The 7,690-nt window shown below is 37.7% G+C and overlaps 1 protein-coding gene and 1 non-coding gene across 2 annotated transcripts in view; one reads left to right on the forward strand and one right to left on the reverse strand.

The window, feature by feature from the left end:
- The window catches only part of GPR160 (G protein-coupled receptor 160), a 39,929-nt gene that overhangs the window by 29,320 nt on the left and 2,919 nt on the right, over positions 1 to 7,690 (forward strand). The window contains exon 3 of the mRNA XM_024124434.2: positions 4,874 to 4,988. The gene's annotated coding sequence lies outside the window, so the exon portion shown is untranslated. The remainder of the gene's footprint in view (positions 1 to 4,873; positions 4,989 to 7,690) is intronic.
- Positions 1,422 to 1,546, reverse strand: LOC112065073 (small nucleolar RNA SNORA40). The gene has a single exon (XR_002891827.1). It is a non-coding gene; the product is annotated as a small nucleolar RNA SNORA40 (small nucleolar RNA).

The raw sequence follows: 7,690 nt of genomic DNA on the forward strand, positions 1-7,690 counted from the left end.
CTCCATACTGTTCTCCATAGTGGCTGTATCAATTTACATTATTCCCACCAGCAGTGCAAGAGGGTTCCCTTTTCTCCACACCCTCTCCAGCATTTATTGTTTCTAGAGTTTTTGATGATGGCCAATCTGACCGGTGTGAGATGATATCTCATTGTCGTTTTGATTTGCATTTCTCTAATGATTAATGATGTTGAGCATTCTTTCATGTGTTTGTTGGCGATCTGTATATCTTCTTTGGAGAAATGTCTATTTAGTTCTTCTGCCCATTTTTGGATTGGGTTGTTTGTTTTTTTGTTATTGAGCTGCAAGAGTTGCTTATAAATTTTGGATATTAGTCCTTTGTCAGTTGCTTCGTTTGCAAATATTTTCTCCCATTCTGAGGGTTGTCTTTTCGTCTTGTTTATGGTTTCCTTTGCTGTGCAAAAGCTTTTAAGTTTCATTAGGTCCCATTTGTTTATTTTTGTTTTTATTTCCATTTCTCTAGGAGGTGGGTCAAAAAGGATCTTGCTGTGATTTATGTCATAGAGTGTTCTGCCTGTGTATTCCTCTAAGAGTTTTATAGTGTCTGGCTTTACATTTAGGTCTTTAATCCATTTTGAGTTTATTTTTGTGTATGGTGTTCCAATTTCATTCTTTTACATGTAGTTGTCCAGTTTTCCCAGCACCACTTATTGAAGAGGCTATCTTTTCTCCATTATATATTCTTGCCTCCTTTATCAAAGATAAGGTGACCATAAGTGCATGGGTTTATCGCTGGGCTTTCTATGCTGTTCCATTGAGCTATATTTCTGTTTTTGTGCCAGTACCATACTGTCTTGATTACTGTAGCTTTGTAATATAGTCTGAAGTCAGGGAGCCTGATTCCTCCGGGTATGTTTTTCTTTCTTAAGATTGCTTTGGCTATTCAGGGTCTTTTGTGTTTCCATACAAATTGTGAAATTTTTTGTTCTAGTTCCGTGAAAAATGCCATTGGTAGTTTGATAGGGATTGCATTGAATCTGTAGATTGCTTTGGGTAGTAGAGTCATTTTCACAGTGTTGATTCTTCCAATCCAAGAATGTTATATCTCCCTTCTGTTTGTATCATCTTTAATTTCTTTCATCAGTGTCTTATAGTTTTCTGCATACAGGTCTTTTGTCTCCTTAGGTAGGTTTATTCCTAGGTATTTTATTCTTTTTGTTGCAATGGTAAGTGGGAGTGTTTCCTTTATGCCAGTACCTTTTTAAAGTCCAGACATTGTGTTCTCAAGATACAAGCCTTAAAAAAGAAGCCATCCTTGTTTCATGTCAACATTAGAGTACTAAATCAGTATAGCTGATAATTTCCCTCATATCTTATGCTTTTAAATTATCAATTTTATAGTCCTGGAAGCAACCTTTATGTGTATAAATACCCCCAACACTTGAACCTGTTTTAGGTATCATGTTCCTTCTTCTGTATCAAAACTCATACTGAAGAATGAGTTCTGGGTTGCAAAGGAGGATTTATTTTTGCATCTGTCTGTAAGTCTTTGTCCACGAGTTACACAAAAGCAAACACAAGTGCCATTTCTGCAATGTTTAAAATATTCAGAATACTGTGCTTGCCTGTGCTTTGTCAAATTTATCCCTAAATGTTCCACAGTTTTGATGCTATGGCAAATGTTATTTCATTTTCCAATTATTTATCACTGGTATATAGAAATACAATTTTTAAAAAATTAACCCACAACCTTGCTAAATTCACTTGTTACCTTTTGTAGCTCTTGTTGCAGACTTTCTAAGTACATGATCATGTCACCCATGATTAAAGACAGCTTTACTTCTTTCTTTACAGTCTACATGCCTTTTATTTCTTGTTAATGACTTACCGCACTGGCTAGGACGTCTAATAAAATGTTGAGGAGGGTTGCAGGGTGGACATCCTTGCATTGTTCCTGATTTTAGGAGGAAAAAGCCCACTCTTTCAGCATTTGAGCTTAGATGTGGGTTTTTTGTAGATGCTTTCTATCTGGTTGGGAAGTTCCCTTCTATTATTTGTTTTCATGAGAGTTTTTATCATGTTGGATTTTGTTAAATGCTTTTTCAACATCTGTTCAGATGATCATATAGTTTTTCTCCTTTATTCTGTTAACATGATGAATTACATCGATTTTCTAATGTTAAACCAAGATTGCATACACTGTGATGTATTAGGTTATATTATTATTTTCATATATTAATGAATTTAATTTTTTCGTTAAGGATTTTTGCCTCTATATTCTTGAGGGATGATGCTTTGTAATTTAGTTTTCTTGAAATGTCTTTGGTTTTGTTATAAGGGTAATTCTGGTCTTGTAAAATGAGTTGGAATGCGTTTCTTCTGTTCTCTTTAAGCTTGGTATTTCTTCCTTAAATGTTTGGCAGAATACATTAGTGAAGACATCTGAGCCTAGAATTTTCTTTGTGGGAAGGTTTTTAAGTACAAAATCAATTTCTTTAATAGGGATTTTTAGGGATCTTTTTGTTTGAGTTTTGGTAGTCCATGTCTTTCCAGAAATTTGTGTGTCATCACAGTTGTCTCATTTACTGGAATAAAATTCTTCTTTTAAAAAAATATTTATTTATTTATTTTTGGCTGCATTGGGTCTTTGTTGCTGCAGGTGGGCTTTTTCTAGTTGGAGTGAGCGGGGGCTACTCTTCGTTGTGGTGCACGGTCTTCTCATTGCAGTGGCTTCTCTTGTTGCAGAGCACGGGCTGTAACAGGTGCACGGGCTTCAGTAGTGGTGGCACGGGGGCTCAGTAGTTGTGGCTCGCGGGCTCTAGAGCACAAGCTCAGTAGTTGTGGCGCACGGGCTTAGTTGCTCCACAGTATGTGGGATCGTCCCAGACCAGGGCTTGAACACATGTCCCCTGCATTGGCAGGCGATTCTTAACCACTGCACCACCAGGGAAGTTCCAGAATAAAATTATTCTTAATAGTCCCCTATTATCTTTTTAATGTTTATAGGATCTGTGCTGAGGTCCTCTCTCTCCTAATTTTGCTAAGTTCTTTCTCAGTTTGGTTGGAGGTTTACAATTTTATTGGTTTTTAGAAAGAACCAGCTTTTGGTTCATTGTTTTTAAATTTTTGTTTGTTTTTAAAATTTCATTGTTTTCTGTTTTTTATTATATCCCTCCTTTAGCATACTTTGAGGTTTAATTTACTCTTCTTTTTCTTTTTTCTTTTTTTTTTTTTGGCCGCACCACACAGCCTGTGGGATCTTAGTTCCCTGACAGGTATTGAACTCAGGCCCTCAGCAGTGAAAGTGTGGAGTCCTAACCACTGGACTATGAGGGAATTCCCTTACTCTTCTTTTTCTTAAGGCGGAAATTCAGGTCACTGAATCAAGACCTTATTTTCCAATACAGGCAAATATAAGAATCTCAGAACGATACAGTGCAAAAGCAATTAATGTAGTGGAAATTAAAACTGAATTTTGACTTTGCTGGTTTTCTTATATTTGCCTTGCTGCTTTTCAAAGTTCTTTTTTCTACTGTAGATTTATAAATTCTGATAATATAAATAATACATGCTAATTCTTAAAGAAATGTTAAGGGTACAGAGAATTATAAGGAATTTTATGTGTCAGGATAGGCCATAACATATAATCACAAAACCCTTCCAGCTTGATACAACAAACTTTATTTCTTGCTTACACTGTACATCCATTCTGAATCACCTGGGGCTTTGCTCCACTGCCCCACACAGTCACTCAAGGACCCAGATTGACAGAGGTCCCACTGTCTTGAGCTGTACTATCTGGAACACATCCTGTTTATTCCCTGTGGCAGGAGAAGAGAACACTGAAGGGGCTCTCATGGGATCCTTTGGGTGCCAGTAATCTACACAGTCACTCTTATTTGGAAAGCTCTTTCACTTACATACATTGGATCCCTTTCTACATTTCCAGTTGTGAGTTGAGCCATAATTGTGGCTTACTGAAGAGCTTTGAAATCAAACCTGAGGTTGAACTTCAAGCTTCAACACTTAGCAGTCACACATCCTAGGGAAATGAGCTTGTTAACCCCTGAGCATTTCCTCATGCAAAAAAATAATATCTACCCTTCATGATTGTTTTAAGGATTAGATAAAAGGTACTTAAAATCCCTGGACAAGGCTCAATACATTATTTCTCCCAGAGGCTTTCTTCACTTGTGAGGCTCAGCAAATCCAGCTACAGTGCTAATCCCATTTTCTGTATAATAGTAGACCAGAACGTTAACTGTGCCCATCTTCCCATCCTATTGTTTAATGCAGATGGTTTTGTTAGGAAACTTTTCTATGATTGCATAACACAACTATTTGATTGTAATTATGCTATGAAGTTATATACCTCTTTTGTACTCTCAAACTCTCATGAATGTACAGTGGATTTTCCAAAAGCTACATGTGTGATATCACAGCTGATTTTATAGATGAGAATCCAGCTGTCTGCCGTTGAGCCAGATACTAAAGTAATTTGCGAAATGTGAAACAGTGCCACTCTGCTCACTCAATTTTTTTGTTTGGGAAAACACAGTAATTTCTCACTTTAAAAAATGTTACTCACGTTAACATGCAACAAGTGTCAAAACGTCCTGAAATGAAAGTTTGAGAGCCTAGTTTAGACTCTGAACCTGTGGGTGAAAACTGCAATGTAGGCAGTATTTCTATAAACAGATACCATGTTATCTGCACCCATATCTCAGGGTCTTTGGTGACTTTTAATCTAAGTATCCCCTTCCTTCCTTTTGCTGGAAAAAAGAAGTTACTTGCTGTAATCCTACAAATAGTTACAGTTTCTCTAAGCAGAGATCTGGATGCAGTTACACTGAATTCCAGTTATTTAGGTGGCTATTAATGACGGTTATTTTATTTTCTATCTTTCACACAGAGCTTATTCACATGGCATTTTGGTATGCCAGGAACCAAAAGTGAGATAATTAAAGGCAGTAAAACTGAAGTAAAATAGGAAGATCAGCCAAGAAAGACCTACTGGAGAAAGCAGAGTAAGTATGGTGTGTTGTTAAGAATTAATTGGGTTATAAGTGGAAAAGCAGAGACTGGGTCAGTGAAAAGAAGGCATGGTTTGTTTCCCTCAGGCCCTACTAATACTTCTAAACTGGCCAGATCACACAGCAAGCCCAAAGGTGCCTTGAAAAGGACTTGCACATTAGCTTCTTGAATTGTATACGAAGCATGACTTGATTCATAAGTAGTTTAAAACATCATGCAGGAAAAGGATCATATCTTCAAAAATCTTTGCATCTCAGTAGTTAATGTGAACATTTTTCAAGGGAAAATTGGGGGACGGGTAGCCCATCAAAGCCTTTGTCTTCTACGGGGAGGTTTTTTTAAAGAACAAAATGATGGAATTTTGAATACTTTCAGTGGTTTATGGAGTAAGTAGGGTTTAACATTTTCATCTAAGAAAGTTTTCATTGGTTTCCATGATTATGGTGTTCAGGAACCATTGTAAAATGACCAAAACCTCATTTTCCAACATACATTTTTCCATACAGTCCCTTTGGCTGCTTTTTATTGCCTCAAGTTGCATATCTTCCCTAGGCCTTATCTTTCTTGTCTCTGAAGTTTCTTCCAGCTTTATGTTTCTCTTACATATTCCACTTCAGATTTGTTGTCTTCTTTCTCCCCATCTTCTTCTGAAGAGGTTCTTGGTTAGTGCCTCGGTGGCTGTGGCTGAACCCCTGCCCCCGACCCGCTTCCTTGGCCCCTGGGAGACACTCAGGGTTGCTTCCCTCTTGCAGGGACAGGTCTGCTGTCCTGGCCTTCCAATCAGCTCCCCTTGGAGAGTCAGTGGTGAAATGGAAACTGAGGAAACATCCCTTGGATGTCGCCTACTTAAGTACGATTCCTTAGCTTTAGTTTTGGATAGGACTGTAAAGGGTACAGTCATTTTATACTGATAATTCTTATTTCTTTTATCCTAAACATGCTTTTTTAATAAGTGGGTCTTCATAAATATGAACCCACATTGTTTCCCTTCCCCACCCCCATTCTGAACCAACATTTGCTATTTAAAACTAAGTCTGGGGCTTCCCTGGTGGCGCAGTGGCTGCGCGTCCGCCTGCCGATGCAGGGGAACCGGGTTGCGCCCCGGTCTGGGAGGATCCCACATGCCGCGGAGTGGCTGGGCCCGTGAGCCATGGCTGCTGGGCCTGCGCGTCTGGAGCCTGTGCTCCGCAACGGGAGAGGCCACAGCAGTGAGGCCCGCGTACCGCAAAAAAAAAATAAAAAAAATAAAATAAAATAAAATAATAAAAATAAAACTAAGTCTGTTTTTTTTCTTGGCACAAGGATTTCATATGGTCTTACCATTCCACCCAGGTTTCCTTATCCAAGGCCAGTAGTGTTTGTCAAGGTGGCAGCCATGATTCTGTGCCCCTGTATATCAAATCTGGAATGGAACTTTTTCTGAGAGCGTAAACTATATAGTATATTTGAGTATAGGAAAAAAATTGAGCATACAAAAGAACTTGTTTCATTTGTTCTTTTATAACCTATAGTTATGAAAATAGGTATTGGATGATTTTTTATAACTGTCTTTACATATACATGTGTGTGTAAATAGATACATTATTTGTGTGTCTTAATAACTTAGCTAATGACAAGGTAGATTGATGGCCATGAGAATAGGTTAAAGAAAAAATTATTTGTGATCCTTGTTAAAGAACAATGAGGCAGACTTTATTCAAGATGACTGCAATAGGTGTGAGGACCACAATAATGGGGTTTTGCAGTTGGGGTTTGGGGGGTATAGAGACTGGACTCAACTCCAAGTACAACAAGGAAAAGGGGGAATTTATACCCAAGGAAGAAGGTGGGGGTCAGGTCAGTGAATGGACTGTTAACCAAGGAAACATCAGGGGTTAAGAGGGGATTCTGGTGAAACTGACCTACCAGAATCTTGCTGAAGGCAGGTCAAGGTGATTAGACATCACCTAAACTAAAGGATGATGGGGATGAGGAACCTGGTCAGATATTGAGAGAGATTGGATATTGAGAGTGAGAGATTCTGCCTAAACCGACTTAGCAATATTCTTGCTAAAACTGGACAATGAAAAGACAAATACAGAAGCTCAAAAGTTGGCCTAGTTGAAGAGAGTTGAATTCTCTTCTCAACTAGGAGAGACTCTTTGTCAGCTTAGGGTTCATTCTGTCAACAGAACTGGTGGCCCTCTCCCTCTCTTTTCTTTACCCTCAGACAGTATCCTCACTAATTCCTTGAAATTAATCATCAGTTATCTGTAGGCAAATTGTTTTTTTACTTCTCAGACTTGATACTCCCTTTTTTCCGTAAAGTTTGAGAAAATCAGAAAAACCTATAATACTACCATATAAATAACTTGATATGTATCTTTTCAGTCTTTTTCTATACATGTATAATATCTGTAAAAAAATTAGATGACATGTTGCATAATTTTTTATCCTGCATTTAAGTAAACATACTGTGGAAATTTATCACAGTATTTTTTTTTTGAACATGTAACAAAATCACAAGGCATAAAAATATTTAACAAGTATAGAAAAGGTAGAGTGAAAACTAAGTCTTCCTATCCCGAGAAACATTTTTTTTTTTTAACATCTTTATTGGAGTATAACTGCTTTACAATAGTGTGTTAGTTTCTGCTTTACAACAAAGTGAATCAGTTATACATATACATATGTTTCCATATCTCTTCCCTCTTGC

The sequence above is a fragment of the Physeter macrocephalus genome, chromosome 1, assembly GCF_002837175.3.
Source record: "Physeter macrocephalus isolate SW-GA chromosome 1, ASM283717v5, whole genome shotgun sequence".
Taxonomy (NCBI): domain Eukaryota; kingdom Metazoa; phylum Chordata; class Mammalia; order Artiodactyla; family Physeteridae; genus Physeter; species Physeter macrocephalus.